The sequence below is a fragment of the Embiotoca jacksoni genome, unplaced genomic scaffold (assembly GCF_022577435.1).
Source record: "Embiotoca jacksoni isolate LCO1_2020_lvr unplaced genomic scaffold, fEmbJac1.0.p SCAF_15, whole genome shotgun sequence".
NCBI classification, from domain to species: domain Eukaryota; kingdom Metazoa; phylum Chordata; class Actinopteri; family Embiotocidae; genus Embiotoca; species Embiotoca jacksoni.
In genome coordinates, this window is record NW_027185285.1 from 8623406 (window position 1) to 8639466 (window position 16061).

A 16061-nucleotide genomic window follows, 5' to 3' on the forward strand; every position below is an offset into this window, starting at 1 on the left:
TTCAGCGAATTAGAATTTGTTGGAGAGTCACTGCACTCTAATGTCAGTACATTAATCATTTCACTGTAATCCAAATTAAATACTGTGAAAATTATAAACAAATAAGCTATTCGTACCTTCCCTAAGATAGAGGAAGGCACAAACCACAAAGTCAGCATGTTGTTTTCATAGTGTGCATGTTATAGACTGCTTAGTTAGTGACATCTAATCCTCGTCCTCCACTGCCACCCTTTGGTATTTGAAAAAACATTTTGTGTGGTGTTTTTGTGAAGCCTCTCCAACTACTTTGAGCACTGTGTCCCTTGCACAACAATACACAGCAGAGTCTTCTGGCTTTAAGTTGGACAGTCTCAGATACACCATGTTGTTGCTGTTATCTCTGGTGACTTCTATTCGTCCTTGCACACTGCTGGCATAATCAGTTCCACTTGCATCGCCATAGATGCGCCCAAGCCATTCCAGAGCTTTTCCTGCAGGTTGTCTGATCCAGTGCATACTGCAGCAGCTAAATGTGAAGGCAGATCCCCTGCAGGAGAGACTGAGGGTCTCCCCAGGCCTTTTCATTGATGGACTAGAAGGGATGGACTCCATACTCTGACCTGAACAACCTGATGAGATGAAGAATAACAGAAGAACGTTAGAAAATCATCTTGGACGGTTTCTGGTATCACTGACTGACCATCAGTTGATGTTTCCTGATAAAACAGCAAGAAGCAGGAGAACTCACAGGTCAGAGAGAGAGCAAGCAGCAGAAGAGTGAGTGTGTTCATCATCCTGTGGCTGAAGATGTGACCTCTGATGCTCCACACAGAGTACAAGAGCAGTCAGCAGGACAGAAGTACACTGCACACACTGAACATTTGCATCAGGATACTCTGAGGAGGAAGTGGCAAATAACCCAAAATAATGCACTACTTTAATTGAGAGATGTATTTTGTGTTCATTTGGTAGATATAAACGCCATATTTAAATATATATTTTCTATACATCATATCCAAAAACAGATCATTTTCAAACAAGCGTCACTTTTTCTTAAGTTGCGATTTAAACGTGATTAAATAAATAATAAAACTGTTCTGTTGTTCTTCCATAACTGCATTAAAAAAAAAATCATAATATTGTGATTTAGCTGACAGACAGTGTATTGTTAACAGAATGGTGTTGAAAAGGGCTTTACATATTATGTGTTATGTTTCATTTGCATCTGTGATCCACATATTAGGTGTTAGGAATTTGTGCAGGTTTTTGATAGTTTGTAGATAACCAAGAAGATCCACGTGTACTGATAATTAATGACACTTTACAAGAACATTACATTGCTGTGTTGAAATCTGTTGAACACATTAATCGATCCACTAATTTATTAAAGTGATGTATCATCACTATATTCCAGGTGAAAGTAGATTAGTCTTCAGTTTCATGTCATTTAAATTGGTTCAAGTTTTTTGCCGTCTCTAACATGCAAAGTGACTTTTGTTGAAATATTTAGCACAAACTGAGAAAAATGTGGCGACGATCATAAATAATGACTTCCAGCGTGTCTTTATATCTTTTAGAAGGAAGATTCTGTTTTATTTTTCTCTTTACAATTGTAATACTATGTGCTGTTTTTGTCTTAGTGAACTAGTTAAAAATAATTAGTGGTCTGAGGGCTCCTCCTCTGGTGGCTTCATGTTACAAGTGTTCAGACACTGAGAGGTTTTTGTTCAGGTCTGCTGATGGTTTGTGTTACTGTGGATCTCTGGCACAGTAATACACAGCAGCGTCTTCAGGCTGCATATTCTGTCCATTTAGAGTCACTATTTTGCTGGAGGTGTCTAAATCGATACTGAACTTGTTCTTCAGTGAATCTTTGTAGTGTGAATCTCCAGTATATTTGCTACCAATCCACTCCAGTCCTTTCCCTGCAGGTTGTCTGATCCAAGCTGTGTAGGAGCTGCTGAGAGAATAAGAGACCTGACAGGTGATGGTCAGACGTTGACCTGGCTGCACAGTCACAGAGGCTGGCTGTGTCAGCTGTTCACACTTCACACCTGTTGAAGGAAAGAATAATGTTACAAATGATCAAGTTATATTGTAAAGGAAGAACCTCTGACTGAGAAATCCAAAGAGACTCACAGGATCCAGCTGCAAAAAGCAGCAGCAGAGCTACAGACAACATGATTTTAGTTGATCCTGATGTGCTGAGAACTCCACTGACAGTCTGATGTCGTGTTTTTATAGCTGAGTAAAAAGGCAGGCCACTGAGTTTGCATAGAATTAATCAAACATATGACGCATCAGTGCTGTTCCAACTGGAGCCAAAAACAAGTTTGGTCAGCAGAGTGAATACATGCATGTAAATCAGCTCGGCTTCATGTCATATTTTCATTTCATCACACCCTCTACTTCTGCAACATTTAGAAAATAACCTTCCACTTACCGTAATGAAATAACTGTCAGCTGTGCTGTTACTGGCAACTATTAATGTCTAAATATATTGTATTACATTATTATGATAGTTTAATTATAAATATGGATACATGGTTAGCCATACTTCCACTGTGCTTATATTTTCAGATTTTATTTAAAACAAGGTGAAGTTTTTCCTGTAGAGAATTAATTAACTGTAAACATCTCCTACATCAGATTCATAATCACCTTTGGTTCACACATTATTTGTAATTGAAGCATATTTCTATTATTTAATTTCCCTACATTACTTTGTTTCTGTTATGCTCATATTTGTATGCTATACTTCTTTTAGAAATATTGCATTTTAATTTGTAGTAAATATGTTTTGTTATAGATTTATTTAAAAGGATTGCTGTACTAATATATTGACAAATTATCTTCTTTTTTTTTATCATGTTTTGTAATGAGTTCATTATTTAGTGGTAATATTTCATGGGAACAGTAAATATCTATCCATCTATCTATACAATCGTTAATGCGCTAAAATACACTAAAATTTAAGCAACATTTGAAACAAAGACAAATAACAAAATCCATTGAAACACTGTCAGAGAACAAGAGACGAAGCTGAACAGCTGTGGCCGTTCAAACGGTCAAATTTATAAGCTAATTTTACAATTAGAATTTCACACAAATGTCAAATAGAATAAAATCATGATAGCATTTTATGTTCAATAGTTCAAAAGTCAATTTCACTGTAACATCATTATGTTCTGTAAAACCCGTTTTCATGTTTTTCAGTCACTTCGTATTTTGATTTAATGTACGCGTAACCCAGGTAAAGTTCAGTTGCCCAATTTCCTGACGTTCCCTAAACGTCTCACCGAGCGAGCTGGTGGTCTGAACGTCCTGGCTGTTGGGAAGTGAATTCATTATGGTCATTGTTAAAGTTGTTCAGCATCCACCGCTGTCGGATCAATTGCAGCCATAAAGCTAACGTGAGCGCAACGTTACCGCTGCTGACCTCGCGAGAGTAAAGCGCATAAGAGTATGTGATGAAGTTACTGTGTATGTTGTAAAAGTATGTTGAATGCCAAATGTGTTGTTTGAAATGAAGAAAAACTGAGATCATTTAGTCCCAAGTGTTTTAAAGTTGTGAAAGTTTTGTGTAAATCTAATGTGATGCAAGTGGAAGAAAAGAGAAAACTCTGACTGTATGATAATATAATATATTACAGAGTGGGAGGTAATGTGTATCACATTTAAACACATTTTCTTCTGCTAACTAGAAAACACCAATGATGATTTTCTAGACGTGTCATCTGCAATCATTTAGTAAATATCTGACTTTTTTTTTTTTTTATCTCATGATCAGTGAAACTATTCACCTGCTGTCATGTCCAGTCCATGATGAACTTCACTCTCCTTTGTCATCTTCTCTGCAGTTGGATGAGTACAGGTGGATTTGACTCCTTACAGAAGAGAAAGAGTTTGAAAGAACTTGGCCATCATTTTTTAATACTGTTTTGAACAATTATAATAGTAGTTTTAGATTCCAGTCAAGTTAATGCAATTGATGAAACATTGACCAAGTAGACTGAGTACAGGGATTGGATTTTGTCACTTCGGTTGAAATTTGATTTCTGCTCTGAAGTTACTCAAAATCTCAATGTGCTTTAAAACCTCTTCCAAAAGTAGAAGCAAGAAAAAAAGTTAACACACAAAAGACAAATGATCTTAAAGAACATTAAAGACTGTGCAAAAAATATGAAGTTTATTTGCATGTTTTATTAATGACACTCATTTCATAATTCAATTCATAACTCAATCCAAAACCTACAATCCAAAAACATGTGAAACAGTTCATATTTGCGTTTTCGTGTTTCATTTCCAACCACATCATTTTTGTTTTTTTTAGGAGCACATTTTGTAAATGCAGCTCTGAATTTGTAATATTTAATGTCCAAATTACAAATACATATAAAAACACACTCACTGAGACGAGCATGACAATAAATATAAAAGTGAAAACTGTAAGTTCCTTGAGGTGGTGGTTGAAAGAGGAAGTAGTTATTGTACAGCTCTTCTATTGCTGTCTCTCACTGTGTCCTCTCGGGCACAGTAATAAACTGCTGTGTCTTCAGTCTTCAGCCTGTTCATCTGTAGAAATACTTTACTGCTGGAATCATCTCTGGAGATGGTGAATCTACCCTGGACTGACTGGGAGTAATAGATGGGACTACTAGATGTGCTTATATAAGCAATCCACTCCAGTCCTTTACCAGGAGCCTGTCTGATCCAGCTCCAAACGCTACCACTGAAGCTAAATCCAGTAGTCGTGCAGGTGAGTTTCTGAGAGTCTCCAGGTCTTTTAACAGCTGCTCCGGACTCTGTTATACTCCAACCTTCAGCACCTCTCCAAACTAACACAGCAACCACCAAGAGTGCTAGCTGTCTGTAAGCCATGTTGACAACATGATGAGTGTTACCCAGGAGTCGCCTTTAAATATCATGGAAACTGAATCCCTGTGAGAATTTGTTTACAGTCGGCTCCTCCTTTATTCTGCTTTCAAAGTCAAATTTAAAGGTATGGCCACAGTGTAACAGAAAAAAGAAATCATATAAATAATCTGACAGCCAGAAAACACTGGTTTAAAACATTTACACTTTAATGACTACAGAGATCTGGTAGGAAATATAGTGTAATTATATCTTCAAAAAGACTTCACCGAAAGATGTAGAACATTTGCTCGAATAAAGTTATACTTCCTGTCACGTATTAAATTTGATAAGGACGTTTTAAAATCCCGAAAGTGAAAGTATATTGTATTTTAATTGCAAAATAATTATTTTTTTTTGTAATTATTTAGCTTTTTTAACTGAACCACCAGTGGAATCAAAGCAAGCTAATTCAACAAATGAGTTTGGTACATCTGTTTGAAGGCTGAGATTAATTTTAAGACATTTGAAGGGTTCAGTATAAAATTACATTTCAAGCCACAGAGTAGAGAAACTTGGAGCCCCAAGAGGAAATTAAATGCTTAGAAACTGAATCCTGTGTGAATACATGCAAAATGGTAATTGCTGTAGTTTACTCAAAAATGTCTGCTGACTTCTCGGCCAAAATAATCGATGTCAACTTGCTCTCCACATTTAAAAAAGGAAACCTGCCCAACACTTAGTTAAAAGCAGCAATTATTCGTGCATCATGTAAACTATGTCCATTCTTCTCTGTCGTCCTCTCTGCAGTCAGATTAGTGGAATTTATTAAATCTTGCATGAATTCTTCGTCACTGGGACCAAATTAAAGGACTCATTTTAGGTAAAGTCGAGGAAATAATGTCAATGATTCAATTATCTATGTCAGATGTTTAGATATGACACGTTAACAACAGACATTCATTTGAATTAGTTAATATTCTGTTAAATATTTTTTGGCATCAAGATTGTTTCTCCCTGTGCAATTTTGGGCGTGATGGGCATAATATAAAGGCATTCACAACCGTTTTAATCATCTATTGTATTAGTGTGATCATTAACAAGCATTTAAAACAGATTTATTGTCATTTCCAAATGCCAATCAATATTTAGAATTTATTTTGTATTGTAAACATTTCACCTTTGGAATCATGTTTTCCAGCCAAACTCCCTGTGAATAACATGTTTCAGATTGTTCTCTTTTCAAATTAACTTAATTTAAAGTATAATTTGTGTTTATGATTATGACATTTGCGATTTAATATTAAATGATGTGTCTGATGGAACTCGATGACTGTGAGTGATGTAACATTACAAAACAAACACTAAAATTTACAATTAAATATATTTATATCTATTGGAGATATGAACGTGGTTTCACATGTGGTGAGAAAACTTAGATGTCACTGAGATAACTGTTATTTTATTATCTGTGGAGGTTTTTGTGCAGCTGCTTCACTGTCTTCAGTCACTGTGCTGTCTCGAGCACAGAAGTAAACTGCAGAATCTTCAGCAGTCAGGCTCTTGACTTCGAGGTACTGAGTGCTGCTGGCCACATCTTCAGTCATGATGAAACGACTTTGAAAAGAACTGGCATAGCTAGCAGAGTTTGAACCTGCATTCATCCTCCCAATCCACTGCAGAGCTTCCCCTGGCCTCTGTCGTATCCAGCTAATGAAGTAGCTTGTCATCTCAAACCCAGATATGATACATGACATCTTCACCGACTCTCCAGGTCTCTTCACCTCAGAGGGAGTCTGGTCCAGTTTGATCTCACTCCAAACACCTGTAAGCAAAGAAATCATGAATATCATCCTTCAAAAGAAATGAAAAGAGGCAAAGCAGAATAGATTTTCTTACCATGAATAGTGACTACAAATAATAAACTCCAGACAACTGTGTTCTCCATTCTGCAACAAACACTGGAGATCAGTGGAGTTTCAAAATATGTATTAAACTGTCTCCTGAACTGCCCATGAATTGTGAGAGAGTGGCTGATGTGTGTGTTTATAAGAGAGGAAGAGTTTGCATAGACCTCCCTCTACAGGTTTAAATAGAGAACATGTTCCACAGATACATTTCAGTGAGTGGAGTATTTTTACAAGAGCGGAGGACAATGTCAAATATTTGTAGATAACTCATTTTTGGACTGATGAAGTAGAGGAACAAATCATATCATTTGTTCTAAAATGGAAATCTGAACTTGATGGGTATCTGTTGAGTTTACAGATTTGTTTCAACATTTATCCATGTTTTGAAAAAGAAAGTTATTATTATTTTGAACTAACAAAATCTTTTTGCTTTGTTAGATATTAATTAGAATCCCATACTATTGAAAACAACCTTTCCGCCCTTCAAAGCATTGCAATACACAAAACAAATAATTTAATGCCAAATAAGAGATATGTGTGTACCAGTGATGTAGCCTGCAGAAGAAGTCAAAAGACTTGTACACTATGTTGACATAATGGATAGAATACGATAATCAAAAACTTTCTCCCCCACTGATTAAAATACGGAAACGTTTATTTTCATCAAATCATCACTACTGTATTAATAATCTCATTTATTGTGAGTGTGGTTCCATTGCAGTAGTTCTTTGTACAAGTATGTTCTTGGTTTCAGTCCCTGTCAAGCTAACCTGCCCTCAATAATAATTATCTCTCTACTCTTTGAGCATAAGTCAAAAACATTTTACAAGCTCTCTATCAGAAAGTTATGTACAACACATACTCTAAATGGCCCACTGTATTTATTCATGTTCCCATTTATAGTGTGTGGTTTGGTGCTGCTGGGTTTTTGTGCAGGTGTGTTGGTGCTTTGTATCACTGTGGGCCTGCGTACACAGTAATAAACTGCTGTGTCCTCAGGCTGCAGATTCTGTCCGTTTATAGTCACTGTTCCAGCAGACATGTCTCTGCTGTTGCTGAACTTGTTCTTCAGAGCATTATTTTGATAAAAGTTGCCACTACTTCCACCCCACTGATTGAAAATCCAATCCATTGGTTTTCCTTCACGCTGTCTGATCCAACCTGTTGCATAGCTGTTGTCAGTCAAAAAATAACCAGAGACCCGACAGGTGATGGTCAAAGACTGTCCAGGCTGCACAACCACTGAGTCGGGCTGGATGAGATCAATACTGTGCACACCTGTGGAAACAAAAATCAACATTATCTCCATCATTCATGTCATTATTAAATGCTTCCGTTGTTTTTATTAGTGTGAATCCACTGAAAGCTCCTCACAGGATCCAGCTGTTAGCAGCAGGATAACAGCCACGGAGATCATGTTGATGTTGAAGCTCTTCAGTCCTCTCACTGACACACAGACACAGAATTCACTTCCTTTTCAAGTAACCTTTATTTGCATATTGTTGAATAAACAAATAAATCAAAATCATGATAATTGAAAATTTAACTCGATTCTCACATGTTCTAACATTGAAGCAGAACATGTTATTGCTTCATTATTAAAATAGTGTTGGTATATGATCGATTTTCGTAGTTCTGGTAAATGCAGAAATTATTAAGGGAAAAGTTTGGGGAACAGAAAGACAGTTAAATACTTTTAAAGCACAAATTAACAACATTTTATCAATGACAAAAATGTCTTTGGTGACCATGAGTTGGTAGTAATTTGTAACATAAAAAGTCTGTTCATAAAATGGATATTTACTGTAAATCTTTGGTCAATAATTCAATGAACTTCTGTCATTATGACATGATGAAGGATCAGGTCCCACAACAGAGGCAGTGTGATCAAGTACTAAGGACATTTTTCAGCAGTATTCGGAGGGCAGGAGGGGAGGAGGGGTGAAGGGGAGGAGGGGTGGAGGGGCTTGATGACATTAATTGCAGACTATGTTGAATGATGAAGTTCAAATCCAGGAACTAACAACATTGTTCTTGAGTTGATGTTTGTTTTTTAACCCCACTTTCGTGTTTTGCGATGAGACCTAGAAAATACATGCTTCAAAGCATTCAGTAGGTTTCTATTTCATTCACTACAGGAAAATGGAGACATGTAAACCTCGACAGCCCAAAGCATGGCTATCTCACATTTTGCTGTAGTGGACAGACGTGTCTATTTTACGCTTTGCTTTGATACTCGGTGGCGAGAAGAGCTGCTGGAAACTGAAGCCTTTTTCAATTGATTCAAGTTTCAATAAATAATAATTACTATAACGGGACCACAGTGGTGCATTGGTTAGCATTGTCACCTCACAGAGAAAAGGTTTCGGGTTAGAATCTGGGCTTTTCTGTGCGGAGTTTGCATGTTCTCCCTGTGTCTGTGTGGGTTCTCTCCGGGTACTCCAGCTTCCTCCCACCATCCAAAAACATGCACCTCAGGCTAATTGGTGCTTTTACAAATTGCCTTAGATGTGTATGAGAGCATGAATGGTTTTTGTTTCTGACTGTCTATAAGTGTTGGCCCTGTGATAGACTTGCGACCTGCCCAGGGTGAACCCTGCCTTTGCCCAAAGTGAGCTGGGATAGGCTCAAGCCCCCCTGTGACTCTGTTCAGGATAAAGCAGGTATAGATAATGGACGGATAATTACTATATCAATCTTTACAATACAAAAATACAAACCCCAGAGATTGCCATATTTGAGGACTGTTTTTGTCACTGAAAAAACATGATTTGTACATCTATTCAAATAATTCGATTATTTTCTCCACATTGTGCAGACGGACGCCAATTCAATTCTTAATTTTCCAACAAACAAAAAAGATTTTGAAGGAATTACATTATTTTCTTGAGATGAGGACATGAAGCATGTGAGGTATTGGGCATCTGATGAGTACTGCAGGATTTTGTACAGCTGCTTAACCAGCTCTTGTCACTGTGCTTCCCGAGCACAGTAATAAACAGCAGAATCTTCGGTCCTCAGACTGTTCATCTGCAGAGACAGCTGTTCTCTGCTGTTGTCCCTGGAGGTGATAAACCGGCCTTGAACTGACTGAGAGTAGTAGATTTTAGCACTGTCATATCTTATAGAAGCAATCCATTCCAGGCCTTTTCCAGGAGCCTGTCTGATCCAACCCATCCAGTAGCTGCTGAATGACAACCCAGAAGTGTCACAGGTCAGTTTGTGGGACTCTCCAGGTCTTATAACCACTGGTTCAGATTGTGTCAGAGTCTGACCATCACCACCTGTAAAAACAAGGAAAATAATCAGGAGCTTTAAATTGACATTTTTAAAACAACTGTAACTGGCAATCAGTAATAATCTTTACCTGCCCAGCAGATAGTTAAAAGCAGCAGTCCTGTCCTGTAGTCCATCATGTCCAACTGTGTCCAGTGTTCTCTGTTATCCTCTCTGCAGTCAGATAAGTAGAAGTAGATGACTTGAGTTTTGCATTGGCTCCTCCTTACATACAACAAGATTAAGATTCACTTAAGTGTCACTTTTTGATTGGTGACACTACAGTGAATATTTATTGACCAATAAGTGGCTGGTGACGACATTTAAATAATATTCTCTTAGTTTTATTTTTAGTTACTTGGTTGAAAATATTGCGACAACAATTAAAGCACCAGAAAAGGTGTCGTAGATTATCACTCAGGGAAGAACTTTAATTATCACGTTAGGGGCTGAGAGCAGCTACCTCCTTCCCTATTGCTTCTTCTGTATGGATGCTACATCATACAAAGTCCTTGTCTGCCCTCTGGAGTTTTAAAACAGTGATGGCAACGAATTTTATTGTTGAAGAAAATGTGTGTGCCAGCCAAAACAATAAATACATGATTGTGGTTAATGCTCTGCCCGAGTCAAGTGTATCCACGCTTTCACCCAGTGCATGATGGGATTTAGGCAAACACCATCACAACAGTTTTAAAAGCAGAAAATGTGTGAGTGATGTTTAAAAAAAACAAGTTTTTCCTTTTTCTTTAGTTTTATTTGGCTTTTAATATTTTAATATCTGCAATCATAATCTACTCAGTAAGAATGGTTACTCTGGGAATTTGTACAGCTGTCCAACCAGTTCCAGTCACTGTGTGTCTCGAGCACAATAATAAACAGCAGAGTCTTCAGTCTTCAGGCTGTTCATCTGCAGGTACAGCTGCTGTTTGCTGTTGTCTCTGGAGATGGTGAACCGGCCTTGAACTGACTGAGAGTAGTATTTGTTGCTACCGCTGCCACTATCAAGACAGGCAACCCACTCCAGGCCTTTTCCAGGAGCCTGTCTGACCCAGTGCATCCAGTGGTTACTGAATGTGAATCCAGAGGCTGCACAGGTCAGTGTGTGGGACTCTCCAGGCCTTTTAACCTGTGGTTCAGATTCTGTCAGAGTCTGACCATCAGCACCTGTTAAGACAAACAGGGATTGCGTGTCATGCATTATGTTGGAAGCATAAAAATTTATCAGATCAAAATCAATGAAAATCTTCACCTGCCCAGATAGTTAAAATCAGCAGACCCGTGATATAAAAATCCATCATGTTAAACTGTGTGTGCACTGTTCTCTGTCATCCTCAGGGCAGCTAGATAAGTAGAGGTGGAAGACATTTGAGTTTTGCATAGACTCCTCCTCACTGGAAGGCTTTATGGAACTGAAATTGACTTGGATCTAAGTTATACTGAAACTAAATAAGCAACAAGTGAATGAATGTTGACTGTACAAGAATTATTCCTCCAAAAGTCCCACTTTTCTGTATACTTTGTGCAACACTTTGACAAACACATTATGAAGTAAGTTGGCCTTCATTATTAAGCACAGTCTGCATGCCGAGAAGACTATGGTGTATTTGTTTTACGTTTACAGTACTGCTGAAGTCGATACTTTTGATTAGACCTGAATAATGAAATCAACAACAAACAAAGCTGTTGCTGAGTGTTGGTAAGAAAGGGGAAATAAATCTCTAGCAAGAACAATAGTGATCTCTCAATACATGGTGTCATGAATACATGTTTGTCAGTCAATATAAATAAAATAGTGAGAGAACTGAACTGTTACTTCCTTAAAAAATGAAAGGTTTTTCATTTCTTTGCTGTCAGATTTGATTTGTGATTTTATAAATGGCCAACTACAGCAGCAAAACAGTGCAAACTGGAAAATGCATTTCCAGTAGAAAATGCATTGTGAATGCTGAAGCTGAAATGAGTTTCTGAAGCTCAGCTGAATTTGCTGAAAATGTCTGAGAAAATGCAGAAATGCAGGTGCAAAACTATAAAATTAAAAACTAAAGATAGTTGTTGAAGCAATGCTGAACATGGCTGAAAAAACAGTTGAAAGGCAGAACTTCCAAATTTGAAAGCCAAAGTAATTTTCTGAAACAATGCTGAAAATGGCAGAACAAAATTCATAAATGCAGAGTAAAAACTTTGAAGCTGAAAGCTAAAGGAAATTGCTGAAAAATGCAAAATAGCTGAAGATTTCGGTTTCTGAAGCACAAACGGTGAAGAAGTAGTAACAGGATGAAAAATAACCAATCACTCCTGCCAGCTATTCTGTACTCATACATTCAAGTCAAACTGAAATAAAGAGATGTTGTATAATTTTGTATTCATACTATCATTGCTTTTTCTTTTCTTTTTTCATTGCTAATTAACGTGGTTAATCGGTTTTCAAATCATTAGTGGTCTGAGGGCTCCTCCTCTGGTGGTTTCATGTTACTTGTGTTCAGACACTGAGAGGTTTTTGTTGAAAGTGATGTTTCGTGAACTCCAATGACAGCCTGATGAGAAGATTTTATAGCCGAGTTACAAGGAACCACAGAGTTTGCATAGAATTAATTACATGCAGGACTGGAGCCAGCTGTCCTTTTAGTGTTATTACATCTGCAGAGTTAAAACATGTCTGGAAATCCCCTCTGCTCTATATCGTATTTTAATCTCATTAGAACTGTAACATTTTGAAAAATTCCCCACTTTTACAACAATGAAACATAAGTTAAAGTTTGCGAGTAATGCATGCTGGGTAAATCTTAAGAGCTATTTTGTTATACTGTATTTAATACAATGGAATACTCCCCTGTTTTAAAATGTCTAAAAGCTGAAGGATAATTTAAGGGTAGATGTATTATTTTAAAGTTTAAGTGTAGGGAATTTGATCTCATTTCAAATTAAAATCAAGAAGCTTAGACTGTATTGAAAACACAAACACCAAAGCCTCAGCACAAGAAAAGTGAATCATTTAAAATGAGTATTATATCAAGGGGAATTAGTTTTGTTGCACACAGTACACGTTTTCAATCAAGGCCTCACCAGACTTGCTTTTTACCGATGTAGTAGCCTCAGATGTTTTGAAAAAAGTTATTCATTTATATAAATAAGTGTTTGCAGCAAAATAAAAAGTACTGACAGGAGCCAACATCCTGATTGATGTTCACAGTTTACAGGTTTGCATGAGTCTTAGTGGTTTCATCATTGTTTGCAGATGCTGTTGGAGACACAGACACTTGGAAACAGGAACTGAAACATGCAAGACAATATGCAAAATCAAAATCCTTTAGTTAAGATGAAAGCTTTTGTAGTTGATGCATTTATAAGTTACTTTTGACACACACTATACATGTGTAGAAAATAGTGCCGAGAAAAAAACCTTGATTGGGAATATCAGTTTAAACTTTGCTTGATGTGTAAAATGTATACAACTAAATAACATAACATATAAACATGTAATATAATAGAAGAGGAAAAAAATTGTAAAAACAGGCCTACCTCATGCTTGGGCTCTACAAGAAAACCAACTTCGGTCAATGTGGTTGACGAGCACAATAATAAACAGCAGAATTTGTGGTCTTCACTCTGTTTAAATTCAGCCTTAGCCTAAATAGTTAAATAAATTAGAGTTTAATCAAATATGTAATCGAGAACATATTACGTTGTGTGTTTCGTGAGTTTTCTGTGTGTAAAGTGAATGTATTTCGATGTATGCAGCGGGCATTAGCAAAGCTAACGTTAGTGTCCTTAGTTAAGCTGCTGCTGAATGCCGCCGCCATTACAAGGTGTTGAAACTGAATTTACAACTGACCTGTATTTGTGTGCAAGATGATGTAAACTAAAATATTTGATGTTGCAGGCCAGATTGTTGTTGTTGTTGTTTTTTGTTGTTTTATGGTGACGACAGGTTTTTAAGTGTTTGCACACCCTGGACCTTGGAGTCGAGATGGAGAGCCACCTGTAGGAGAAATCACCTTTGATGAACACTTTCTGCAGGATCTACCCACACTTCACCGTTACGGACACAGATTCACACATCTGAGCCGAGGTAGGACAAAATCATATTCACCCAGTGTTTGCTGCAACTCACTTGGACTTTGGAGCAACCTAACTCAAGGACTGATTATATACTGAGGTGGAGAATTGATTTTGATCTGTGAAAACTGTTTTTCTGTTTGAAACTTGTGATTCAATTTGGGTTTTTTTCTTTCTGAATTGGTAATGCAATTTGATGTATTACTGTGAACTACTAATTCACTGGTTAAAATACTGGTTATTTAACAGAGAAAAGTGAACTAAACTCCTAAAAAGGCCTAACTGTGATTAAAAAGACAATCTAAAATTAAGTCAACTTAAGAGATAGGAGCAACTAAACTAAAATGTAAAGGAACCCAGGTTGAGAAAAATAGTTTAACTCAAATAGGGTGAAACAAACTTTAGAAAGGAAGCAAACTGAAGTGAACCAGACAAGAGGGAAATTGTCACTAGGTTAGAAGGTTATTTTCAATTGTTTAAAAGAGATTTGTGTTTACATTTCATGAGTGTGTCATGTGAGTTTTGGTACTAACTTTTGTACGTAGTTCTATTGTTCTACATGAATAAGCCGGCAAGTTTACATCTTCTGTGGTCTTTTACTTTAAAATTCCTAGTCATTAACTGCTCCTCCGAACCTGGTCCGAGCCATCTGCTATTAGCTGCAGGTGTTACAATTACATTGCTTTTGAATTAAAAACAAACGTGGAAATAGTCTTTAAACTTACTTTTGTGAGTTACGGAGCTTTTAAATTCAAGCACTCGGTTGAAATCATGCTGTTGAACACATTAATCTATCCACTAATTTATTAAAGTGATGTATCATCACTATATTCCAGGTGAAAGTAGATTAGTTTTCAGTTTCATGTCATTTAAATTGGTTGAAGTTTTTTGCCTTCTTTAACATGCAAAATATCTTTTGTTGAAATGTTTTCACAAACAGAGAAAAATGTGGTAACGATCAGAAATAAAGACTTCCAGTGTGTCTTCATATCTTTTAGAAGGAAGATTCTGTTTTATATTATTACAGCAATTTCAATGCTACAAAAAAATGTTTGTCTCTGTGAACTAGTTTAAAATCATTAGTGGTCTGAGGGCTCCTCCTCTGGTGGCTTCATGTTACAAGTGTTCAGACACTGAGAGGTTTTTGTTCAGGTCTGCTGATGGTTTGTGTTACTGTGGATCTCTGGCACAGTAATACACAGCAGCGTCTTCAGGCTGCATATTCTGTCCATTTAGAGTCACTATTTTTCTGGAGGTATCTAAGTCAATACTGAACTTGTTCTTCAGTGAATCTTTGTAGAATGAACCTCCAGTATTTTTGCTACCAATCCACTCCAATCCTTTCCCTGCAGGTTGTCTGATCCAAGCTGTGTAGTAGCCCAAAGAATAAGAGACCTGACAGGTGATGGTCAGACGTTGACCTGGCTGCACAGTCACAGAGGCTGGCTGTGTCAACTGTTCACACTTCACACCTGTTGAAGGAAAGAATTATGTTACAAATGATCAAGTTCTATTGTAAAGGAAGAACCTCTGACTGAGAAATCCAAAGAGACTCACAGGATCCAGCTGCAAAAAGCAGCAGCAGAGCTACAGACAACATGTTGGTACTGAAGGTGATCTGATGGGAGCTTCTCTTCTTCTGCTGCAACTGACAGCATGATATCAAGTCTTTATATAAGACTGACAGGAAGTTGGATTTGCATAAAATATGACGGACAGGTTATATATTGTAGCGTCCCTGCTTAAGGAAGCTGCCAGACAGTACTCGGTTTTCTGGAACTTTATTTGGAACAATACACAGACTACTGTGGGCCGTAGCCAACGCCAACATCACGGCTAATTCTTACCGGTAGCTCCACACAGCATGTTGTTGTCACACACACTGAACTACTCTCTCAACAAGCAAGGAGAACTGGACCCATCCCCCCCTTAGCTCCTGGCCAATCACAGTTAATTGAACAATTAACCTAACATGTCCCCCAGGCC